The sequence below is a fragment of the Trichosurus vulpecula genome, chromosome 7, assembly GCF_011100635.1.
Source record: "Trichosurus vulpecula isolate mTriVul1 chromosome 7, mTriVul1.pri, whole genome shotgun sequence".
In the NCBI taxonomy this organism is placed as follows: Eukaryota; Metazoa; Chordata; class Mammalia; order Diprotodontia; family Phalangeridae; genus Trichosurus; species Trichosurus vulpecula.
The window spans coordinates 189,327,277-189,354,895 of record NC_050579.1 but is presented as its reverse complement, the minus strand read 5'-3'; the positions used below and the strand labels follow the sequence as shown (position 1 = coordinate 189,354,895).

Below are 27,619 nucleotides of genomic sequence, written 5' to 3'. Positions count from 1 at the left end.
ATAACAATTAACCTAGAAATCCAGAAGATACAAAAATGGTTGTCTACTTGTCTATATTCTACTCAATTTTCTAGAAAGTTAAATGACCACTTCTTGGCCCTTTGCTCAACAACAAGCTCTTTTATTGTATTTTATCGGTCTTTCTTTGTTCCTTCTAAGTTTGACACAACAATACCCACAACCTCTTTCGACACTAATGAATAATATGGAGGAATCTGAAGTTTGTACCTTGGATTTTTCCCCTTATTAACTGGAAGCACTGTATCTCAGATAAGCAAATCTGGGAGTTAATCACTTTCATCCATTTGATCTAATCATTAGTTCAAGCCTTCTATCAAGCCTAGGCTTAAGTCCACCAATGAGATATTAATTAGAGGAGGATCATAGGACCATAGATTTAGAGCTTGAAGGGACCTCAGAAGTCAACTAATACAACCCCCTCATTTTATAGATGAGCAAAGTAAAGCTGAAAGGTAAGAGATTACCCAAGGTCACACAAATAATAAGTGTCAGAGATGAGATTTGAACCCATTCCCTCATATTCCACAACACTCATTCTACTGAATCTCATCGCCTCTAAGAATTGTTAGCATCTTGGGCAAATATCCCATTGAAAGGAGAGTGACAGAACTAGGGACCTAGGAGCATTGTCAGCTGTAGTTCCCCCTCTAGTTGAAAAATATGCTAGTTTGACAGTCTAAGAGATCAGTGGTCCCAGGAGATAAAACTACTGCCTCAGTAGAGCCAGATATCCTTTGCCTTTCTCTATATCCGATTAGGTCCCATTAAGAATCCTATGGATTACGAAGTAAAGCACCTCCTCAATTTGTTAGAATATCACATCAATGTGTTACTTGTTCCTAGAAATGTTTCAACCATTTCCAAATTTCCAAATCTATAATTTTTGACTTCTCAATCAATTTTTCTATGAGCAGTTGATTTCAGCAGTAGCAGAACTGGCAGTCAGAAGCTGTGGATATGCTGGCAGCCGAGAAGGGAGCCAGAGGCAGAGAGTCAAAAGAGAGAAAAGATCTGTAACCTATGGAGAAAAAAAGTTATTTAGAGACAGTATGGCTTAGTGGAAAGAATGCCAGAATAGGAGTCAGGAGAGACCTGGATTCAAAGACTATCTCTGATATTTCTTAACTTCAGGACTATGGACCAGTCATTTAAAGTCTCAGCCTCAAAAAAAGTTCTCATCTAGAAAAAAAATAATAATCGCTATAATAATATATAATGAAAATATGTTAAAGGCACAGTGGATAGAATGCTGGGCCTTGAGCTAGGAAGACATGAATTTAAATCCTACCTCAGTCACTTATGTGACCCTAGGAAAGTCACTTAACCTCCATTTGCCTCAGTTTCCTCAACTGTAAATTGGGGATAACAGTAGCATCTGACTCAAAGGGTTTTTGTGAGAATCAAGAGATAATACCTGTAAAAAGTGCTTAATAGTGTCTGATGCATAGCAGATACTATATAAATGCTTATTCACTTTCATCACGGGGTTGGGAGGGTCAAATAAGGTAATTTTCTTTCAGAGTGTGTTGTAAACCTTATGTCATGCTAAAGGCACACTAGCCACGGGACTTATCATCTATGGATTGACCACTGTAGAGCTTCCCCCAAGGAAGGTTTAATTTCTGGTAGTATGGACAACCTACCAATACAAGTAGGTATAAGCTGGCAATGTGGGACAATGTAAAGCATGTTGAAGCTGGAACCAGAGGTCTCACATTCAAATCCTGGCTGTCACTCAGTCCTTGCATGATCTTGGTCAGGTTGTGTCCCTACTTTGGGCTTCAGTATTTTCATCTTTAAAATAAGGGGCCTTTAGACTAGATGACCTCTAAGGTTTCCTCCAGCTGTAAATCAATGACACTATGAAAGGGGTGCCTGTGTTCCATGTGTTAATGATAAAGAAATTGCAGACAATGTTTTGAACTTAACAAAAGGCTGATTCAGTCTTTAATCCACTATTATTTAACTTTAACAATTTTATTAATATATTTTGTTTCAACATATTAAACACTGACCAGTGAGAAATGGCATGGTGCAGTAGAAAGAACAATGACTTAGGAGGCAAGGTTCAGATCCTGTTTCTGATAATTAATATCTATTGACCATGGACAGGTCAAGTCACTGAACCCCTCCATGCCTCATTTTCCTTACCTGTAAAAATGAGTGTATTGTTCTTTCTAGATCTAACCTATGAAACTGTGGTACTATAATCCAACAAGCATTCCCCCAGAACCTTTGCATTGTATTTTTTAAATTAAATTTTATTCTTTCCAGCAACAAAAATCTACCTCCTCTCCCTTCCATGCCTCTCTCTCCATTAAGGAAGAATGAAAAACAAAACCTTTGTTATAAACTTGGATAGACAAGCAAAAACAGGTTCTAGAATTGGTCACATCCAAAAAGTTTTAATTTCTACTGAGTTCATCATATTTCTACCTTTCCATTTAGGAAAAAAAAACTTAATCAAAGCCATTGAACACTCACCATCTCATTTTGCAGAAAGGCAGTCATGTTCTACTTCACAGGAGGTCCTATAACTGTATGTCATATACTTGGTCTTTATAAGAAAAGAGAGAAAGGACCTCAAAGCAAGTTAAACCTTTTTTGAGAAAGAAAATTCCAAGGCCACTGCTAGGATCATAATGGAATTGGGATTATTTTATACAAATATATAGATGGGATTATTTTAGCGCTTTGCCTCAGGCAAGGTTCATCTGTGTCTGCAGCTACATCTATACCCAGCTATCTAGCACATTCTAATAGCTCACAGTCATAATTATGACCTCAGATTAATGAGAAAAAATAAATTATATTCATCATACTATTCAAGTGTTCAGAGAAAAGTATGCTTCAAGTGATAGCAGTTTCATCACTCCGTGGTTAATCTAATGATACCCATCTTGGAATTTGGCTAGTCTGATCCTCATAAGTTAGACATACAGTCCATCCTTGTACCATCACTTGAAATCTTTCTAGTTTTACTAGGACCTGCTAAGCTTGAACTCCACTGGTAGAGCCTTTAAAAAATAATCTATAACTACACATGTATAACCTATATTGAATTGCTTGTTCAATGAGGGTGGGTGAGGAGGGAAGAAGGGAGAGAATTTGGAACTGAAAGTTTAAAAATTGAATGTTAAAAATTGTTTTTACACGCAACTTGGAAACAGGATATACAGGCAATAGGGTATAGAAATCTGTCTTACCCTGCAAGAAAGTAGGGGGGAAAGGGATGAGAGATGGAGTGGGTGATAGAAGGGAGGTCAGACTAGAAGGAGAGGTAATCAGAATGCATGCTGTTTTGGGGTGGGGGAGAGATGAGGTGAAAATTTGGACTCAAAATCTTGTGGAAATGAATGTTGAAAATTAAAAATAAATTAATCAAAAAATAAAAAATCTAATATTCATAATTCATTTTACAGAAACATACCACACATTCTGTGGCCTACACCATGAGGCATCAAGGTCACAGGGTTTAAAAGTGGAAGGGTCCTTGGATTTCCAAGTCCAACATTCTCATTTTTTAGAAGGAGAAACAGGCCCAAAGAGATGAAACAACTTATCCAAGATCATACAAGTAGTAAGCAACAGTCAAATTCTCTGACTCATTATCATCATTACCACCACCATCAATCATCACCATCACCTTTATCATTAGCTTCCCTTCCAGTTCTATACAGTTAGACAAAATAATTTTTAAAAAATAATTTGGAGGAACTAAAGATCTTAAATCTTTAAGGAAAAATTTAAAAAGTAGGAATGAAGGAGTAAATCTAGCATTTCTAGACCTAAAATTATTAATTATTAGAACTACTTGGTCTTGGATAGAAAATAAAGAAATAGATGAGTACAACAGCAAGAATAAGAAATAAATGGAACTCAACAATCCATTGTTCAATTATCTTGAGAACACAAATTACTTGAGAATTCTCTATTTGATAAGAACTGTTGAGAAAATTGGAAAATAATTTAACAAAATATTGGTTTAGATTAATATCTTACACAATGCAGCACAATGAACTCAAAACGGATACATGGCCTGAACATTAAATATCATACTAAAAAAAATTAGAACAGAACTAGATTAAATGCCATTCATAACTAGGGTTAGGGAAAGAATTCTTAGCCAAAAAAATAGAGGGATTTAATCATGAAAAAGAAAATTTTAACTGCCTGAAATTGAAAAGGTTTTTAATGAGGAAAATTAATGCAAGGACAAGAAGGGGAATAATAATTTTTTCATCAAATATAGCTGAAAAGGTATGATATCCACAGGTCCCTAACGCAAATATATAAGGCCAAAGGTCATTCCCCAATAGATAAGTGAGGTGCCCAGGGTCACACAGTTAGTAAATCTCTGAGGCTGTATTTGAATTCAGTTTTTCCTGACCACAGGTTCAGTGCCCTATTCACTATCCCCGCTAAATATCTGAAATACTGACTATGATGAATACAAAATCATTGGAAAACTGACACAAAACAAGTCAAAGTGAAGCAAGAAGAGCCAGGAGGACATTCTAACAGAAAATAGAAAGAACAACATAAAATGCAGAAAAATTACAGTGACCTAGCCTGGCACCCCTGAAAAGAAATACGAGGAGGAGCCTCCCTCCCATTTTTTTTTTGAAGAGGATCAAGTTTGTAGATATGGAATAGTTACTGCACAAATGTTAGGTTTAGTTGATGTGTTGGTTGGTTTTGCTGAGCTCGATTTTGCTTTTTGTTTTGTCTTTTTTTTTATTATTTGTTATACTGAACCAGTGAGATGGAGTAGGGAGACAACACATAGGGAATGTATATGTAGTAAAAATTGTATAACTACTACCACTACTGCTAATTCTACTACTATTTTTTTAATGAGTCTTGGTCATTAAAGAAGAAGCCTAGCTCTCTGGAAAGCTTGTATACTCCTTGAACTCTGGGCTATTGTTTTTTTTTTGTTTGTTTTGTCTTTGTATCCATAGCACAGTGCCTTATACATAGTTGCTTAGTAATTGTTATTGAATGACAATGTAGACAAATGGCCTAGAGCAGGGCTGTCCAACCTTAGGTTTTTATTGAAACAATAGACAATATATTTTGATTCGCCATTTTAGTGAGAGCTCTGCAGTAGCTCGGCTTCATTTACTAAAGCATTTACGTAAATTTCTATGCTTGTAGGAGGCCACATAAATCACACTGCAGGCCGCATTTTGGACAGCCCTGGCCTAGAGTGTTCTTAAAAGCTAGTTTTACTATAAATTAATTGAATGAAAATTTCTTTTCTCCACCAATAATGATTGCTAGGAAAATCATATCACATCATGTGACGTCACATCACATCATATCACATCAGTCCTTTTTGTCCATGAATCTGATGTCCTGTGACTTGAAAAGGATGCCTATTTCCTTTACTGAACACCTGGCATTTTGCCACACCACTATTCTCCAAGGGTGTATATGGTACAGTGATAGGAGCTCATAAGGCAACCATTACTTGGGATCTGAGTAGACATATGCACAGCACTTCTCTACCCACAAAAATTTCATCTTTCCCCAAATACTTTCAAACAAATGAGAACAAGACTCAAAAATCATATTTGGGGTAAAATGGTGAAGTATGAGAAATTTACCTATACATTTCCCCGGCCTCTCTACCTCTTCCATTGGCCTTCCACCTAGCCTCATGTCTGAAATGCATTTCTATCTTTATTTTCCTTGGACTTTCCTTACCCTAACTTCCATCCAGAATAAAATCTGATAAACCTATTCATACTAAGGTATGGTTAGCCTTAAATATTTAACTGGGCGTTAAGATTTTCAATGGATGTTTTCATTGTAGTTAGGGAACAGCATCTTAACCCAAATAATAATAATAATAATCAGCCAATGAGCTAACATTTAGTAAGCACTTACTATATGTCAAGTGCTGTGCTAAGTTCTGGGAATGCAAATAGAGGGACAAAGAAGGACAATTCCTGACCTCAAGGAACATAGATTCTAATAGGGAAAGACAACACATGAAAGTAAGTGGAAAAGCTTAATTTGTAAACTACTTGCATTTGTGCAGCTTTTCTGAAGAGTCTTCTCATTCATCAAATTGGTAGAGGAGACATTGTAGTCCCCAATTTATAAATGAGGAAACTTGGGCCCAGTGAAAGTAGTGACTTTCCCAAAGTAACATATCTACTAAGCTGTGGAACTGAGACTGATTCTAGGTCTTCTGACTTCAAGATCAGTATTCTTTCTGCTATATTACAATGTGTGCCAACAGGTCAAAAGAATGAAAGAATGAATCTTTAGTTGTGGGGTTTCCTAAGTCAAATAATCCAGTGGAAAAGTTATTTTTTTAGATTGAGAAGGGTCATCTCCAAACTATGATCACATGATATAGACATCCACCTAATACATCTACACATCATACTAAACTCCTGGGCATTCGCCAGATCCAATTTTTCTGGACTGAACGTGAAAAGGTTGAGGAGCAACAATCATTCTCCATCACGAAGAATGGAGTGTAGGTAACTTAACAAAGAAGCTTTAACTTTTTGTTGACTATTTGGAAAGGGCCACTGGATTTGTAGATTGGCTATGGAGCAGCCTTTGAAGGGATGGAAAATGGATGGTTATTAACATCCTCTGTTTAGTAAGCAAGGTGCTGGGAAATACTTTCTTAAGACATGAGTTCCCTATAAGCCCAAGCTTATAAGAGAGCAAGATAATGTGCATTTAAAAGGGAGAATTGTTCCCTGGAAATCAGCAATTTCCCCTACTGCTGATAAGACAACCTTCCTGACACTTTACACTACAGAGAAAAGCTGCTGCGATTTGAGTGTGCACTCAGGGATAGAAAGAATCCCATGGAGGAAAGAATGGGGCAGGGATTCATTCACCAAGTCTACAAACCTTACTGGACATCCTCAAAGTCATAGCAGAGAGTAGTTCTATGCATATAAAGAATATGGCAGAGCCTTTCATCACAGCTTATCCCTCACTGAGCATCAGAGAACTCTTACTGGAGAGGAAACCAAGGACAATGATGTCTACTGGATCACTGGGTGAATATTTAACCGTGGGCCCTCACTCCATGCCCTTCAGTTGAGCAAAATTAAAAGCATCTAGTCATTTGTCAGAAACTCTGGGAAAAATTTCTAGATTGGAGGCCAGAATGAGCTCTAAAAAAAGGTTCAGGTACCTGGGGGTTTCCTTTATCCATGCTTTCCCTGTATTTTATTACAATGGGCTTAGCCATTCTCTGCAGTCCATGGTACATCAATATTGTACATATTTGTTCAGTGTTTGCTTGTACTTTGAATCACAAGGATGTCAGAGCTGGGAGGGTCCTTTTTAAGGTCATATAGTCCAATGGTTCTTAACCTAGGGTTCATGGACCCCCAAGGGGTCCATGGATAGATTTCAGTCTACAAACTTCGATAGGCAATATATATCTATATCCATCTATCTATCTATCTATCTATCTATCTATCTACATATTTTTCCCATTAACCTCTCACTGAAATTTAGCATTCCCTTCAATTATTAATGTAGGTGAAAGGTTGCTACATTTTATTATTCTTAGAAGGGATCCACAGACTTTATCAGACTGCCAAATGGTCCATGATACAAAGATAAGAACCCCTAATCTAGTCTACTTCTCTCACTTTGTAGATGAGAAAACTAAGGCTCAGAACAGAGAAATGTCTTACCCAAGATCAGACTTAATGATGGCAGAGTTGGAATTTGAACTCAGGTCCTTAAATTCCTAGTTTGGGGCTGTGTTATCTGACTCTGCCTCCCCACCCACACCATCAGGATGATGATGATGATTCGATCTTTGGCAGTTCCATTTTCAGATCCTCTCACTGAAATACAGACCCCGAAGAGCCTAGGCCAAGGAAAAATATTTCATTGTATCCTCAGAGCCATACCTAGAGACCTGCTTAATCTATATGTGTTAAATTAAATTGAGAGAAAGATCATTTTCGGGGTAGGGAGAGAAATGAATTTTATGAACTGGTCACCTTCCCACACCTGGAAAACTGCCAAATCTCCATTTTATTTTTGGCACAATAAAGTATCTTAAAATTGTAGTTTTCATAAGTGCTGATATGGTAGCACCAATAATAATGATTTCTACAGCCACTCAAAAGCTCCTTTTCAAAGATAATACAGTATATGTATAACTGACTATTCATATGGTTAGTTTTTTTAATGGCTCTGAGAAATATGACAACAAGGAGAAGAAAGGCAAGATAAAATCCCCCAAACCCATTTTTTTCCTGATTTCCCTCTTCTGGTAGCACTCTCTTTCCAGTCCCCCAGGTCTTCACTCTTTTCTCCCTCATCTGCCATACGTATAAAGTTCAAAGTCTTGTTGAATCTACCTACATAACATCTCTCACATCCACCCTGTTCTCTCTCCATATAGATGGCCACAACCAAAATCAAGGCCCTCATCACTTCTTGTCTGAACTATTACAGAGGCTCTTAATTAGTCTCTCTGACTCTAGTCCAGGACTTCATGGATTTCCCATGGGTCTGTGGATAGATTTCAGGGAGTTTGTGATCTTGAATGGGGAAAAAATTACTTTGTATTATATAGAGAGATATAGACATAGATATGGATATAGATATAGACATAGACATAGACATAGATATAGATATAGCTATAGATATAGATATAGATATAGATATAGATATAGATATAGATATAGATATAGATATAAACTTACTTATATGGGCACATGGTACTTCCCCCAGTAGAATGCAAGGCTAATTTTTTTAAGGCCAATGCTGCTTTTTCATTTTATCTCTGTATCCCTAGCACCCCCAGCACAGTAGGAAGTTAATAAATGCTTTAGCCTGGCATATAGTAATTGTTATATAAATGTTAGCTGTTGTTGTTGAATGAATGAAAGAAAAAATTAAGTGGTACAATTTAGAACATCACAATTCAGACTTCCCTTGTTGTGGTAGAGAGAGAGCAGCTTAATGGAGGAGATGTAATGGACTTTGGAATGAGAATTATTGTTCAGTTATGTCTGACTGTCATCCTATTTGAGATTTTCTTGGCAAAGATACTGAATTGGTTTGTCATTTCCTTTTCCAGCTCATTTTGCAAGTGCGGAAACTGAGGCCAACAGGGTTAGGTGACTTGCCCAGTGTTAGGTTGAATTGGAACTCAGGTCCTCCTGAATCCAGAGTCAGCACTCTATCCATTGCACCACCTAGCTGCCCAGGAGTAAGCATACTTTGTTTCAAGTTCTAACAATATTCCTTGTTAACCATGTGACCTCAAGCAAATAACTGTGGACTTCAGTTTCCTCATCTATAAAATGGCGAGGAACAATAGCCCTTTATTACCACCTTTAAGCATTCTTATGTTTTTAGCTTCCTTATTCATAACTCAGCTTTCCCTGTTTTATCACTCAGGACACTCTTTTCCCATGTCTGTACTTTTGCATTGACTGTGCCCCATGCCTGGAGCACACTCTCTATTCATGTCTGCTTCATAGAATCCTGTTTCCTAAAGCTACAGCTTGAGTACCACTTTCAACACAGTCTCCAAGTACTAGCGCCATGAAACCCTTCCTCCCTAATTATCTTGTCAATTTATTTTGTATATACTTATGTATGTCCTCTTGTCTCCCCTAATAGAATTTAAAACCCCCTGAGAGTAAGGATTATCTCATTCATTATATTTGCTTTCCCAGTGCCCGGCCCATAGTAGGAACTTAATAGATACTTGATTGATGGATTCTTATGAATTCCAAATAGGATACCATATTTTAAAATGTGTTTTAACTGAAAAGCATAATGCAATTGCCAGATATTATTTGGTCTAATCAGCTTATTCACCAAGATTCTACCTTTGCACTTTATATTCAGGTCCCTCGGAATCATTGTGAAATCCGCTAAAGCTCACAAAAACATTTTTTCTCCTATAATCAGTGTAAACTGGAGAACTGCTCTATAGCCACCAGCAAATAGCAGGAGATTGTTGTTAGATTGTGTCTGACTCTTCATGACCCCATTTAGGGTCTTGTTGACAAAGATACTGGAGTGGCTTGCCATTTCCTTTGCCAGCTTATTTTACAGATGAGGAAACTGAGGCAAACAGGGTTAAATGACTTATCTAGGGCTACACAGCTTGTAAGTGTCTAAGGCCAGATTTGAACTCAGGAAGATAAGACTCCAGGCCTGGAGTTCTATCCATTGTGCCAACCTAGCTGCCCCATCAGGGGATTATATTCATCCAATTCATAAGACTTTGACATAAAAAGGAGCTTTGAGGCCATAAAGAGCAACTCTCTTATTTTACAGATGAGAAAGCTGATGCTGAGAGAGATTAAATGCCGTTCCCAGAATCACACTGCTAGTAAGCATCTGATACAGAATTTGAAGTCGATCTTCCTGCCTCCAAGTCTATCATGCTGTTCACTATTTAAACAGCGCTTCTTAAACTGTGGGTTGTGACCTCACGTGGGGTTGAAAAAAATTTTGCAATGTTAAAAGGTTTCTGAACTTGCAATGACCAAAAATGAATTCAAAATCAAATGCGTAATGAATCTGAGGTGTTTCTTGCCCCTGTTGCATCCTGAAACTTCACTGCAGCCTTGGTTCTGAACACAAAACACGTGTACTTTGCACTGTACATGTCCTCAGGCCACAAAATGCCAAGGAACACTGCAGAAATGTGGGAATGGAAAAAGTTTAAGAAGCCTTGCACTATAGCTACCTCAACTAAATTGAGTCATCAAGTATTTACCAATTAACGGCATAATATAATATTGGTTTCTCTAAAATATTAGCTGATGCCCTAAAAGTGAAATTTCTTTGAAAGGGGGAAAAAAATCAGTGACACATTAAAAACAACTAAAAATAATAATTACAGGGTGTCTCAAGTCTTAGTGAAGTTTTAAACTCTAATCTCAAAGTTGCACTAAGATTTTTGAGATACCCTGTGTACACTCTTTTATTTTTTTTATTTTTTATGTATTTATTTGTTTTTTTTTATTTTACAACTCTTTTATTGTATACAAGTCAGGTGGGAAGGACAACCCAGTGCAGAGAGCTGGGGAGGGAATGTTGGAATCAAGAAGATCTAGGTTTAAATTCCACCTAAGGAACTTATTGGTTATATGGTCATGGGTAAGTCACAGAACCTCTCTCAAATCCAGTTTCCTCATTTGTAAAGTAAGGATGATTTTGCGACACTTTGTTACACGAAATAACGCACAAAGTTCTTCCCACTCCAAAAATTGCAGTTATTATTAATAACGAATTGAATTATTGGATGTCTACTCTGTGCCCACCACTCTTCTGAGCAGTACTGAACTATAGTAATTTCCAGGCAGATCTAGTCAAGGCCCCACCTGAAGGAAACATGTCTCTGGTCTTTCTCCTTTACCAGCACGGGACCTACCACATGGATGGCAAGAGAATCCTTGACCCAGAAGCCACAGTGAAAATGATGACAAATAGGGGAGTTGCTTAGAAATCTAGGAAGCCAGAGAATGAGAGAAGCAGACATCTTATTTGGTCCTGAAAATGTCTCTAGGCTGGCTCTAATTTGAAAAGATTTTCTCAGGAGGAACTTCTGACTTTTCACCTCCCTTGGGCTTCATTTGGAATTTGAGTCCTACGACACACACAGACAAGCATTTTTCTATATAGGGCAAGCAAGCCAGATGAGGAGGTAAAATGTAGGCCTGGTTCCTGTAGGAGTTGTACTGTGCAACTGGGAACAGAAATTGGCTTCTCCACTTCGCATAATTCAGAGGGAGCCATTGCATGGCAAGCAGCCCGATTTTTCCCATCTCACACCCAGTTCCCAGTCAGGGCCATGGTCCCAGTGATTTCTTCTTGGGATTTTAATTTTCTTTTTCCTTTCCCCTCGCCTTTCCTTTTCCCTTCCCCTTCCCCTTCCCTTTCCTTTGACTCAAGGCAAATTGCTGGGCAATGGTCACTACAGGGAGGAAGTGCCCTAAAGCAAAGGGCTGACTCTACTTCTCTTCATTAAATTAAGGATTATAGTCAGTAGAAGTAGTCTGCCCTTCCTTGATAGAGTCAAAATTCCTTTTGCCATTTAAAGGGTGGGGAGAAGTTATGCATTTAAAAGTGTGATTTTTTTTTATGTGCTATAATGTATTAGCTCCCTTTCCAAAATAACAGTTGTTATTTTGGTGTAATATAGGGTTTTTATGGCATGTATATGGATCCTGTGGCAATTTGTTTTCATCAAGCCAGATTCCCTGTTTCACAAGTTCGTGCCATAACCTGACTTTACTCTCCATGTGCAGTTGTAATAGAAAGCAAATAGTGTAGTATGTTGGAAAGCAGAATGGTTCTGGAATCAAAAGACTTGGGTCAGTGTGATGCTGATAAATGTTTAACAATTGTCTTTTTGAAAAAGTGTGACAGACTTTGAAGTTTAGTCTCCATTATTAGAATTTTCTCTATCACTCTATTAAGACTAGGAATCAGCACAACAAAACATTAAACCTTGATTTGTACTGTCTGATGATTTCTGAGTTGTAAATGCGCATGCTGAAAATTTAACAATCAGATCTCCAGCACATCTCTTATTTGGGTTCAGATCCTGCCTCTGATATTTACTACCTGTGTGACCCTAGGTAATTCATTTAATCTCCCAGTTTTCTCACCTAGAAAAAGAGTGGATTAGATTATATGACCTCTGAGTTTCCTTCTGGCTCTAGATGTATGATTCTATAAGTACATAGTTGATATGAGAACAATAATAGCTTGCATTTATTGTTGACTTTGTAGTTATGAAATATTTCTTACATATTTATTTTATTATTATTTTTTGCCAGGCAATTGGGGCTAAATGACTTGCCCAGGGTCACACAGCTAGTCAGCATCAAGCCAGTGTCTGAGACTGGATCTGAACTCAGTCCTCCTAACTCCAGGGTGAGTGCTTTATCCTAGTTTTTCACACATTTAACAAAAATTAGTCTTCTCTAAGATCTGATCCTTGGTAGTAAAATCAATTCCCACTTTGCAAATAAGGAAATGGGAACACAGAGAATGTAGGAGACCCATCTCAAATCATACAGCATGGATCTACGGTGGTAAGGATGTGGTGGAGTTTAGGTGGAAGCTCCAATAAGGGTTTCTGGGTCCAAGCCCAGTGCTCTTTCCACTTGACCACATTGACTTCCACAAGGCTTATTACAAGATCAATACTTCTGCAGGAAATGATTTCTATGTTCTTAGCTTCTTCTAGAACCATTTGGACACTGGATCACTTTGGCAACCAAACTGATGAGAGAGTTGGTCCCAGGTAGCTGTAAGAGTTAATAGAAAATACATTTAGAATGCATACCCCTTTCCTTTGATGTATTTCATTTTGTGGGTGCTTGTTTGGGCTCAGAAAATTGAATTAGCAGAATCAGTGTTCTTTTCATCTCCATCGTAATGGGTTCTACCTGTGTATCATTTTGGGGGTACAGTTTCCAACATAGACCTGTAATGTGGGTTTCATTTCCATAAGCTGGGGACATCATAAATTTAGGGTTGACTAATGGTTGTTTTAGGTGGCTGCCAATCTCCCAAGTAGCATTCTTAATTATTGCCAGGAAACGAGGCATTTTCCAGCCATGTGTTTTAGATTTAAGGGTAATATGTCTTGTCAGCCCTCTCTGCTGGACTGATGGACAGCCCAGTGGGACTTCTGCATGTCTGTTTTGGTGGGTGACATTTTCTGGGTTAGATAGAGGCCCTGATAAAATGAAGGAAAAGAATCAAAAGTTCCTGGCTGGAAATCAAGGGCCTATCAAGAAAAACACCAGAGAGTTATGTTTTCATCACACACCAATATTTTTCCTAGGAGACAATGCAGATTGATCTTCCTCTGTGGCACTTGAATAAAGGAAGCCAGGCACTAACCTTCCCAACAAGAGCCTCCCTAGAAGACTCTTATCCTCTTCTTTGAGTGGCATAGTCAGGATCTTTTGCCCTGAAAAGAATTTTATTTTTAAAAAAAGAAAAGGATGTGCAGCATTTTCTCCCGCCTTTGCAAACCTGGTATTTTCCATCAAAGAATGTGTTACATGACTTGGAAGAAAGAAGACTGAAAATGAAAAAGATCTGGCCCAAACAAGCTGTACTCCCGTGTTTTTCCCTTCAAAAATGTTTTGAGATCCCTGGAAAAACTGAACTGCCTTTAGGCAGGCGAAATTTGCACAGTTAACATTCACTTGGCCTGCCATCATCAGATTCACTGTCTTTGGAAAAAGAAAGAGCACAATTCTACTAATATGCATCATTTGTGAACTGTTCCACTAATGATGTCATTAAAAATCACTTTATTAGCATCCTAAAAAATGCTTCATTTTTCTTATTTCTTCTCCCCCAAGATAATATACTTAAGATGGAAAAATTCCACTCCTTTGTGTGTGTGTGTGTGTGTGTGTGTGTGTGTGTGTGTGTGAGAGAGAGAGAGAGAGAGAGAGAGAGAGAGAGAAAGACAGAGACAGAGACAGACAGACAGATAGACAGATACAGAGAGAGAGAAAGAGAGAGAGAGAGAGAGAGAAAGAGAGAGAGAAAGAAACAGATCCAGAGATAGAGACAGAGAGTCAAAGTTGGATCAGGAAGGAAGAGAGTATACTTTTAAAAATTATTTCTTTATTTACTTCGGACATTTGTTATATTTTGGTGTCATGTAGGAATTATAAAAATAACTTTTCATCTTCAGTAAATATTTTATCACTAGAATTTGTCATAAAGTGCTGTGGATTTCAATTTGTTTGATTCCAAAACAGTTGTTAAACAGAAAACACTTGACTCTGCATCTCTTCGATAGGGATATTTAAACTTTCAATAGCTAAAGCATGTCCTTCTTGACATGGCAGAGTTCAAAATAGCATGTTCTCCCACTACTCTCAAGCATTCATTTTAAGAAATGGCAATTAGTCATAGAATCAGACTATCAGAGATGGGAAAGATCTTAGAGACCATCTAGTCCTCCATTTCATATTTAGCACCTCAGGCAAATCTCATTTGTGAATTTACAGAAAAGTCATGCCACATTCAAATGATACCCCAGGTTCAAACAATATTTCAGGTTCAAAAGATACCCTAGCGGGTCAGTGTACACTCAGACCCGTAGCTGAAGAGTTCCTAGCCCCTGCCCCCTCCCTATGTGTTTATTTTTATCAGCCAGCCAGAGTATGTAGTTGTTCAAAAGAAAAGATATTTAATCAAATGACATAGCAAATACATTTACATGCTATACTCTTCCACAGGTTGGTATGCCTCCAGTGGAGAAAGCTACATATATAGAGAACATGGGTGACTACGAAACACCCACTAGGACTGGCTTTTAAGAAACACAACTGGAGCAGCAGCAATGCAAGATAGTGGAGACCACAGGCTCAGGAGTGAAAGTCCCTCAAAATTTCTAACTGTTGGAAGAACTCGAAGCAGGTCAGAAAGGAGTAGGAGATGGGACAGTTAGCTGGAATCTTGAAGATGATAAAGATATGACACTTACAAGATGGACAGGAATGATTATTGGGCCTCCAAGAACAATTTATGAAAACCGAATATATAGCTTTAAAATAGAGTGTGGACCTAAATACCCAGAACCCCCCCATTTGTAAGATTTGTAATAAAAATTAATATGAATGGAATAAATAGTTCTAATGGAGTGGTGGACCCAAGAGTCATATCTGTGCTAGCAAAATGACAGAATTCATAGCATCAAAGTGATTCTGCAAGAGCCTTGAAGTCTATCGATGTCTAAAGAAAATATGCAGCTTCCTCAGAGGCCTGAAGGACAATGTTAAAGCAATTTGTCAAAAATAATCTTCCGCCTTTATTCAGTTTTAAGCTGTCTTCATTTTCCACAGTAGTAAATTTTCTAGATGTACCTTGTAGACCTCAAAGTACATCCATGGTTCCAGATGACAATTTACTTGGAGTTAGAAAATTCTTTGTAATTCTCATTTAGTCCTTGAGTTTGAGCCTATCTTCTCCAAACCTATTTCAAGAATTATTCTTGATACAAAAACAAAACAAAAGAACAACAAAAAGAAAAACACCCAGAGATATGTTGAGAGTGAGGTACAGAGATGTTTCTTGATTTCACAATTTTCTTTCCTTGGTATGCAAATGAACTTAGGTGAATCAAAGATGGTCTATATTCCCTTGTGTAACTAATTCCTTCACATTACTGTGTAGTTTGGCCACTAAGTTTTGCTATTCTTTCTATATACTGAAGAGGATATTAATGTCAGAGAGGAGACAAGATGTTTTTCTTAGAATCAGGAAGCCATTTTAACAATCCCGGCAAGTAGTAATCTTTAAAGACCTTAACTTAAGTAGTGACAATAGAAAGAGAAAGAAGGGGAATATGGATAGGAAAATGTTTTTTTTCCCCTGAAATACTAGCAATTTGAAAAGAAAATATTAGAAACTTGAGCATAACTTGCTATTTGCCTACTTTAGGAATTTGCAAAGGTTTTGATGTGTGGATATGGCCTCCATACCCTGCTGCAGACACTGCTTGTGGGAAAACTTACCTCTTCCCCTCATCAGCTGATATGCATGCAAAGACATTCAAAGTTTTCATTTCTTACCATTAAGTACCTTCTATGTGTGCCAGCAGCACTTCTCTTGAACCCCTCTGAAACCCATCATGTAATACTGTATATTATGGCTTTCTATGTATATGTCTTATCCCTTTCCAGTGAGCTCCATGAAGGTAGGGACCCTATCTTACCTTACATATCAAATGACATACTTAAAAAAAAAAACTTTGTAAACCTTAAAGTGCTACATAATTGCTAGCTCTGTACTTCCTCCTGCAAATAATACTGTGTGTTGACCACAGTGGATATTCTATAATTGTTGAGGGGGATAAACCAATGAATAAGCTATACAAAATCACCTTTGGAACCTGTGAAGCCCGTAGACCCAACCTTCACTTTGGCTATAAGCAGAGAGTGCATAGTTTGGATGAAGGTTGAAAGTCTCAAGTTGGTAAACCAAATAGAAAGTTTGAGATTCTGCATTGTATTCAATGGTCTTCCAGAGTCTACGTGTAGAGAAAGGCACTAAGGTCTGTAAACCTAGCTCTATGGAGCTATTTTTCTCAACGTTTCTCTAGAATACTGAATAAATTCAATAAATTTATTCAATTTGGTTCAATAAATAATGAGTGCCTACCGTGAACCAGGCACTGAACTATCTTCTGGTAACCAGCAAAGGATGAAATAAGGATTGATGCTTAGCGTAGTACCTGGCATGTGGAAGTAGGTGCTTAATAGATGTTAATTGATCAATTGACTGATGCACATTGTTGTTAATAAGTGCATAGGTATATGCATGTGCTTATGATTCTGGTTGGCTTGTTCTTTGCCTAGCTAATAAAACCATCAAAACTGGAATTCTGTGCTTGTATGCTAGTGATTTGTTCTCTCTCTCATTTCTTCAGCTTTGCTGTGTATCAAGTAGCATTGCTTTGTTTGGACATTGCTAATTCACAAAGATGACCAGGGCATAGTGCCTTTTCCCGAGGAGCTTACTCTGTAGTAAGGCAATGCACACAAAATTACAATAGGAAGCAGTTCATTCATTGCCTAGAGAGGCTGCATTTATAGTGGGTAGAGCCTTGACCTTGGATTCAGAAAGATACAAATTTTAATCCCATCTCAGAGACTTAATAGTTTTTTGATCCTGGACAAATCACTTAAAATCTCTGGTCTTCTGTTTTGTCATCTGTAAAATTGGGATGATAATCTCAGCACCTACCTCATGGGGATGTTTGGGGATGTTGTGAGGATCAAACGAGATTATATATATATATATATATATATATATATATATATATATATATATATATATACATATATATATATATGTATGTATATATGTATATATATACATATATATAAAATATATGTATATATATGTGTGTGTGTATCTGTGTGTATATACACACATACATATGTGCGTATGTATGTGTGTGTGTGTGTGTGTGTGTATACATATATATATGTATTTCTTTGCAAATATTTAAGCACTCTCTGAAGTGAACTGTTATTACCTATGGGGGGAGGATCAAAGAAGGGTTCAATAGAATATCAGAACATATCATGATATCAAAAGAATATCCTCACCATTTTATATAGGCAATGATATATGAGTAATAGTATATAATTATGTAATACTGCAAAAGGAGGAAATATATGTACATTGTCAACCCAATTTTACAGCTTAAGAAGCTGTCCTCAGAGAGGTCGGTTAACTTGCCCATGGATAGAAAGCTATTGGATGTCAGAGGCAGGATTTGAACTCAATTCCTGATTCCAAGTCTAGAGACCTTTCAACTATAACCCACTGCCTCTCAGTGCAGTTCACTGAAGTGAATCTTCCCAATCATGTTAGCAGAGGGAACCTGATGAATGCTGACATACAGATAATTCCTTCAATTATCCCTCCACTTCCCGCTTTACTTTTTGTGTGTATAGACAGAACTACAGCACAGGTATCACAGGTCCAGGGTCTATCCATCAGCCAACATTATTGAACACACACTAGTGTGTCTGCTATATTTGTATCCTCAAGACCTAGAGCAGTACCTAGAATACAGGTGGGACTTGATAAATGCTTCTTGATTGAGTGATCATTAGGCAGAAAAACTAGATTTCTGGAAAGTAATAAATTAATAAACAAACAAATAAACAAATGGAAATGCATAAATCTCCACTCTGGTCTCAATTTAGCCCTCTCTCTATTTAATGGGCATGCTCAGTCTAATGACTTTATGTCATGCAATTAAATAAGTGAAAATACTTACAACAAAAGAAAACAGGGATCTTCAATCAGTGAAACAACAGCCTTATTGTTACAAGTGCATTTTGGCTACAGTATGATTAAGAGAGACAGAAAGACTATGATTAAAAGAGAATCATGGACTCCACCTTTTGCTCAAGGGTTATAATTCAAAAGCCAATAACTGGGTGGAAGAAGTTGAGGTATTTTGGATTAAAATGTGGCTTTTCCAAAGAGCTCAAAGCACTATGTAGAAATTCTGATTAATCCCTGCATTCTCAAGAGTAGTTTTGCCTTGATTAGAGCTTCAGTGGAATTCGTGCAGTGTGGAACTCAGAACCCCGGGCTAATAACAATACAGTGAGAGCCTTCCTATTTCCTATATATTGCCTTCTACTCTGGGGCTCTTGAAGGAAGAAAATGACTTCATGGTAAAATCCTCTGTCTGAAATATTCCTTCAGCTAAAGAACTGCCAGGGAAGCTTGGCAGAACTTTAGAAAAATGCTTATATCAGTTTTCTCTATTTCTTGACTCTTCTCCTTATCCAAAGACCACAAGCAGAGGAGACTTCAGTGCACGATAATTCATGTTGTGTTATCTTTCATCTGTTTGTGTCCATGCATAAAAACGTGCATCCTTTCAGTGATACAGTTGTATATAAAGTGTCAGTTTTATATATATACATAATACATATGTATATATATACACATACATACACTTTGAATAGGACAGATGATATATGTGTATGTGTGTGTGCACATATATATGCATGTATCTTGACAAGGAGAACTAAAATGTTAAATGAAATAAGTATTGTGGGATTTGGTTATTTCCCTTTGCATTTCTTTAAGTTCACTTTTTTCATAGACATTGAATGAATTACTCATTTATTCATTATGTTGCATGCTTTCTCACCTCTAGGACTTTGCTCATTCCATCCTCTGAAAGGCAGCATGGTATAAAGAACAGATCTCTAACTTAAGAGCCAGAAAGAGCTGTGTTCAAATCCCTCCTCAACCACTACCTATGTAACCTTGGACAAGTTACTCTAAGCTTTCTGTGCTTCAGTCTCCTGATCTATAAAAGGAAGAGGCTGGATTTGGTGGCTTCTAAGGTCCATCCATGCATCAGGAATCTATGATCTTATGATCTCCAGATCTTAGAATGCCTTCCTATGTTTAGGCTTAAATCCTCATCAACCTTCAAGGAACAGCTTAAATACCACCTCTGCCATGAAGCCTTCTTTGCGCTTCACTAGCCAAAAATGATATTTTTTGTTTCTGACCTCCTATGACACATCACTCAGACTTCTCTGATGATGTATTTCCCTATGTGCTGTAACTCTTAGGATCATAGATTTAGACCTAGAGGCTTTTGAGTTTTCCTCATTTTACAAATAAGGAAACTGAGACCCAGAGAAAGGAAGTTAGTTGCTCAAGGTAAGTAAATAATAAAGCTGAGATCTGAACTCAGATCGTTCAACCCCAAAGTCAGCTTCTTGTCCCCCACAGCACACTATGCCACACTGTCTCCTGTAGTCTTGTTTCATCATCTAGGATATATGGTCCATAAGGGTAGAGACTGTGGATTATTCATCTTTGTATTTGTCTTCAGAACTTAGCATAGAGCACTGCACACAGTGGACATTCAATAAATGCTTACTGAATGAATAAAGTTGTGTTGTTGTTGTTAGCAGACCTAAGATTTTATTGGCTCAGGGAAGAAACTCCCTCTATCAATAGAGATAAGTAATTGTGTTTTTGGCTTTTTTCAGTCTTAAGATTGAACTCATGACCTTATATCTCTAAGCATTGTACTTTAACCATGAAACTCGATGGGTACAAATAGAGAAGCCTCGAAGCAATGGCCTGCTTATGACCTATTCAGGCCATAAACTGTGCTTAACTCTGACCAGGTAGGCGCTTTTAGTAATAACACAAGGAGCCCTGGAGGAGAGAATGGATGTGACTCAAGAAGAATGCACTCTCATTACAAAAAGATCGACTCAAAGTTTGTGCCCCATTTATTAATCAATCAAAACGCATTTTAAAGCATGTACAATACGTCAGGTACTGTGCTAAGTACTAGGAACACAAAGAAGAAACACAAACAGTTCCTGCACTCGGAGACCTTATATTTTAAAGGGGAGACAAGATTACATAAATAGGCACATACAAGATATGTAAAGAGTAAAGGCACTACTAGCTGGGGGTGGGGCGGGGCAGGGATGGAAAAAAAAACTTTTGCCGATGGTAGCATCTGAGTTGAGTCTGGAAGGCAGCCAGGGATTCTGTGAAGCAGTGAAGAAGGAGAAGACAGCCAATGAAAAAGCATGGAGATCAGAATTGGAAAGTCCTGCATAAGGAACAACCAAGTAGGCTGGTATTGCTGGATTACAGAGTGCATGGATGGAAGTGTAAGAATGTGGAAGAGCAATAATCAGTTTGTGGGTTCACCAATATTAAACAGAGCACCTTGAACCTAAGAGGTATCTAGTTTATGTTAGTTGGTTAATTGAGAGAAAGGACAACCTTTGAAAGCACATTTTCTTATAAAGAAACACAGTATAGAGACATTCCAGTAAGAACTACTAAAAAAAAGGAACAGGATAGAGTTAAAGTCGTTTGAATAGCAGGGAAAATTTTATGATTCTATGAAAATCTAAAAAGGAGCTTTGACTGGACAAAAAAAAAGAAAGAAATTCCCATCTCTCCTTCCCTTTCCACCATGAGAACTGCTTTGGCGATCTGGGCTATATCTGTCAACATATCAGTGAATATTAAAGAAGGTCTGGAGAGAGCTGTGCCATGAATTAGAGGCAGAAATGATCCTCTTTCTTTTACTCCTCCCTGGAGGTGGGAGGTGGGGGTGGGGAGAGAAAGAATGACTGACTTAAAAATGTTTTTTTATTAAATTTTATTTTTCTTGGTCAATGAAAATTCTCGTGCTTTCCCTCCTACCTACTCCTCCCACCCTCACTGTTGAGAAAGAAAAACAAAAGCCCTGTGACAAACATGTATTATCAAGCAAAACCACATTAGCTATATCCAAATAAAAATATGTATCAGTCTTAATCCTGAGTCCATCATTCTGAAGGTGGGCAGCGTATTTCATCATGAGTCCTCTGAAATAATGGTTGGTCATTACTTTAATTAAATTTCCTAAATCTTTTAAAGTTGTTTGCCTTTATAATATTGTTGTCTTTGTATGAATTGTTATCTTGGTTCTGCTCACTTCATTCTTCATCAGTTCTTGCAAGAAAAACTGCTATTTTAAATGTGTACTGGTTCATCCCTCTTTTCCCCTGTCTCTAATGCCAGCTAAGAGGTTGTGTGCATTAGAATGCATTAGAAGCAACTGTGGTGAATGAGCCAGAGAACCTCAAAAATAGTAAAGTCAGAAATGCACGATGCCGGCTAAGGGAAAGCTTTGAGGATGAAGGATAACTTTATGTTCCCCAATCTCAAGCCCTCTGTCACCTTGAAATCTGACTCTGAAGTACAACATGCCATGATGTGTCTTTCAGAGTGATGACCAGAAGTGACACGAAATATGTGCTGTACTGTCATCATCTGGGACAGGTAGCAAAATGACTTAAAATGTCTATATCCTGTAGCCTAGAGATTCAATTTCTATGTATATGCCCTAAAGAATTTATTGAGAAAAAGAAAGGCACCATATACACCAAAATATTTATTGCAGCACTTTTCATGGTAGCAAAGAACTTGAAACGAAGTAGATGCCAATCAGTTAGGGAAAGACTAAACAAATTGTCATGCATGAATGTAATAGAATATTACTGTCCTGTAAAAAATAGCAAACATTATGAACACAGAGAATTATAGAAAGACTTATGTGAGTTGATGCAAAGTGAAGTAAGCAGATCCAAGAAAATAATATGATGAAAGACTATAACAATGTATTATAAAATGGAAAGAACAAACACCGCAAAACAATAAAAATGACGATTGATAAAAGCATAAAAAATAAGCTTGGCTCCAAAGAAGATACATGAGAAGATAACTTCCTCCCACCCTTTGCGCCACTCCTTTGCAAATGTCTCGCAAGTGGGTCCTGGCTTTGGAATACTGAATATAGCATCAGGTTTTTTTTTGCAGTGTGTTGATCAGTTTTGTTCATTTTTTACTCTTCTTCTTTAAAAAATGTTATTACAAAAGAGCTCTCCAGAAGAGGAAGAGGAAGAACACTAGGAGAAATCTGAACCATTATTCTCAAATAAATAGAAATAAATTCCTTTGGGCAGCATAGCAACTTAGAAACACACTAACGATTTTGTATAGTATTTTTATTTATTTTGTAAACTTGGGGGTTATGTAGCTTGCCTCAGGCAACAACTTTGACATCTCTGTTCTAGGCAATGTAAAAACAAAAACAAACAAAAAAAACCCAAACCTATAAAAAGCCATTATTAAAAAATAAAAGAGAGAGTCCTGAGTCTGGACTTGGTAATGAGATCAGTGATGCATTTAAGTGGGAATGGTAGGCAACTCGCCCAAATAAGAATAATTCTTGAGGGCTTACACCTCCTTAAGTTGCTTAATAAGACTGTACAAAAGACCTAAAACCCTTAAAGATGTTTCCATGATGTGCCAGGGAGAATATGGTTTTAAAAAATTCAGGCTGAGCCATGGAACTGGAAGAATGCCAGTGCAGTAGCAGGAAACCATAGTGTTTTGCATGCTTCCTGGCACATAGTAGGCACTTGATAAATGTTTATTGATTAATTTTTAATTGATTAATTGATTGACATTCACCTCATGGAGGTACCACCAGAGAACAGCATAACTAACATTCACAAGAGTCATAGGACAGAGCTACCATCATGTTTGATACTGTTGATAGCTGTATAGATTTATATTATGAAATCTTAAAAACTAATAGTGTCTCACAAAATGGTTTTAATTTTGTTGTACTTGGTGCCAGGACTAGGGCAAGCTGAGAAGATCTTTGCCCAAAATGATGGTCTTCTCCTTGTGTGGAAAAATCCTCTCTAAAATTGGTTAGTCTGCTCCTGAAAGACACCCCAGTTTGGTAGGACTGGCCAACTTGTGATCCCAGAGTATAGGCCTTTTTTTGGTTTTATTGATTTTTTTGGCATTACAAACATTTATAAATTATTACTACTTAGTGAGATGTTTCTTTTAACAAAGTAAAACAGTTAAGTAAAATTAATAATGCAGTGACCAGGTCTGAAAATTCATGCAACCTTTTGCATCTGTAGTATGGCACCTTACCTCTCTATTTTAAAAAATAATAGAAATCTACTTATTTTCTCTCCCTCCCACTCAGCTATCCCATTAAAAACATCTTTGTAACCAATATGAATAGTCAAGCAAAATAAATTCTCTCATTTGCTTTATATAAATATATGTGTGTAATAGGCTTACAATCTAAAAGAAGGGGAAAAACCCTAGAAATATCTTTCCCCTTCTCTCTCTCTCTCCTTCTCTCTCCCTCTTCCTCTCTGTCTCTCTCTCCCCTCTCTCTGTGTCTCTCTGTCTCTGTCTCTCTCTTTCTCTCTATCTGTCTGTCTCTGTTTCTCTTTCTCTCTGTCTCTGTCTCAATGTCTCTGTCTGTCTCTGTCTCTCTGTGTCTCTGTCTCTGTCTCTGTCTCTGTCTGTCTCTCTCTCTCTCTCTCTCTCTCTCTCTCTCTCTCTCTCTCTCATTTTTCCTTCCTCAGAACTGAGAGGGCAGATAGGAAAATTCAAAAGTTAGCTACTTTACCAATGTAATAATGATGACGCAGGTTTTAGGTATGGGAAAACTCTGAAAGATAGCGAATTCTATCTTTCCTATTTTTATCTTGCAGTGTCAACAAGGAGAAATGTCCTAATGATCATGAGTAATATAGGAAACAGAATGTGATCAAGAACAGAAACAGAGGGCTGATTCTTGGAATTGCATGCATCTTGGAGTTGATTAAATACTTATATGATAGCTGAAGTCATGAGAATGAAAAGGAAACCTTTGGATTGATTGTAAGAAAGCTTCTTGACCATTGGGATAGTAAAATGATAGGATGGGCTGCAGAGGGAGGTTGTGGAGTCTCCACCCCTGGAAAGCTTTAAGAAAAGAATAGTCAACCAGATGTTCTGGAAAATTTAGACAGTCACATGCCTGAATGTACCTTCCAGCACAGTTATTTATGTTTCTATGATTCTAAGAGCTCCCAAGACAAAATCTTAGTAGAATCAGTGGGAGGAATGAGAAGAACCTCCAAAAAGATACATAATGGTACATTACAAGGGTAATATTCCTCAGAAGATAGTTAAAAGTAAGTATATGTTTTTGAAAAAAGTAAAAGGATAGAGAAGCATTAAACATATAGTCACTTTATATCTTCAGGTAGATTTAAAAAGGAAAGAAATAGTATGAATTTAAAGATAATTGTCTTTAAAACTAGTTATAATCTTTAAAGATGCAAAAGGAAAGTAAATATTTGGCAATAGGAATGGACAAAGAACTTGACCTTACATTGATGGAAACCATCTCGCCTCAGAAAAGACACTGGAATACATTAAATAGTCAGGGTCTCAACCTCTGACTTAATCATACCTGAAAGACTAGAGGAGGTCTCAGGAGGTAGTGTCAAGGTGTATCCTGCATCCATAGTAAGTCCTCAGACCTCTTATAGCACATCCCAAAGAAAAGATTTTCCCAGGGGCACTCATAATGTAAGGGATACACAAAGACAGAGAAAGCCACTGACATAAACAGACTAAGTGGAGCTGTACGGATTTAAGCAGTCTCCCTTGACTCTCTGTGTCATTTCCTGTCAATATACTCAGATCTATGGCCACAGCACAAGGCCTGGTATAGGGAACACAGGTTCCGATGCCTACATATCACCTCCTAAATTACCTATAGGAAGTCTAAAAATGAGAGAGACTGATGTCCTTGCAAAGACTATTGCCATCAGTTCTCACGACTCTGCCTCCCTTATTATGGTTACAAAAATGTTTGATTTTTGCCATCTGTAATCTCTATGAGGTACCTAACTCAATCAGTCAATAAACATTTGTTAAATGCCTACTATGTTCCAGGCACTGTTCTAAAGGCTTGGGTTACAAAAATAATAAAGACAGTCCCTGCCTTCAAGGAGCTTACTTTTAAAAAAATATTTATTTTAAACTTAAATATACAATAAGAAAAGAAAAAGAAACATATTATAAACTTAAATACAAAATAAGAAAAGGAAAGAAAGTATTGCCATGTGCACAGCAGAATATAAGAGAGGATTTAAAATATAGAGCAAGAAATTTCCATTTCAAGAAAGCCTATATAATAAGGAGCTCACTTTCTAATGGAGGAAGGTAACATATGACAGTTGAAATGGGGGGAGGAAACAGGAAAGAAGATACCTGGCTTGAAGGTATGATGAACAAGTCCAAAGGCATATAGCCAGACAGTTGGCCTATGCACTGTCTTTAAAGATTCCCTTATGTTTAATTCATATTACTAAATATTTAAAGTTTTCCTCCATAAACTTAATAAAGACATTGATGTTTTTTCTCATTCAGTGTCATTGGCATTTGTTGGGGGGTTGCTTATTTGTTTTTAGTTTTCTATAAGGGAAACAAAGCAGTTGACATGTGGGGTCAGGAACACAGCGGCTGCCGCCAATGGCCCTTTGTAGAGGCTACTAGCTTCTCTCTTATGCTGAGGCTGTGCATAGACAACACATAAACATAGAGAGAGAGACAGACCCTTTGAACATGTGGTGCTAAGGCCAAGCTCCAAGTGCAGCTGTGAATGTCTCGGCTTTCTTGTTCTCCTCATTTTCAGGTATACTGGAGAATTCATGGAAGAGCTATATGACTCCAAGCGTCCACTATTCTAGTGGCCTTCTCTGCTTCTGTATATAAAGGGTTGAACCTGGAGTCAGGAAGGCTTTAATTTTAATTCTGCCTCAGGCACTTACTGTGTGACCCACTTTAATCTTTGTCTGCCTCAGTTTCCTTATCTGTAAAGTGGGGATAACATCAGAACCTACCTCCCAAGGTAACTGTGAAAATGAAATGAGATAACATTTGCAAGGCACCTCACAAAACTTAAAGTGCTATATACTATTCTTCTCTTCTTCCTCTTCCTCCTCATCATCATATGTGGCATGTGTCTCCGGGGAATATATGTACATTGCGCCATGCTGCAAATTACCACAGGTCTATGACACAGAGAAGACTGAAAAGCACTGGGTATAATGACTCTGTTCGTTAAGGTAAGCAACAGCTGTATTCCTGGCAACCCCTACAGTGTTCCTCCTGATCCTCTCTGACAAGTGCTTTTTAAGCTATATCTGTGTGGATGACTTCTTTTTTTGTGTGGTCTGATGATTCCAGGGTCCATTTGACCAGAACACTTTTGAATCAGCCTCTGGATCTGGGAAATCAATCCCTGAATGGACACAGTTTAATGGTAGTTTGGATAACTACCTTATTTTGCTGAATAAAGTGGGGAAAATGAGCCTTCAGTTTGACTCATGTATTTAACTGTTGTTTCTGGAGAGGCCTGAAATGAAGAGAGGTTGTGTCAATTGTATTTTAATAGAGTGACTAAGTTGTGAACATTTCCAAAAAATATTTTTCTTCAGAAAGACTTGAGTTTTACAGGCTTTGGAGGCAGTGACTCAGAAGGGCAGTTGTTGCTTCAACTCTCTAATTAGCAAGTTTCAGAGCCTATCGCTAAACATAAACTTTGGAGAGGGAGGAGAAAAATTCAAGGTTGGCTACAAATATCCCATTGGCAACTCCATAATAAACAATATTTTTAGAAATATATCATCATTATCATCAT

The 27,619-nt window shown here is 37.5% G+C and overlaps 1 pseudogene; it reads left to right on the top strand.

The window, feature by feature from the left end:
* Positions 1–11,147: 11,147 nt before the first annotated feature.
* LOC118857741 lies at positions 11,148–26,666 on the top strand (annotated as a pseudogene).
* The last annotated feature ends 953 nt before the right edge of the window (positions 26,667–27,619 follow it).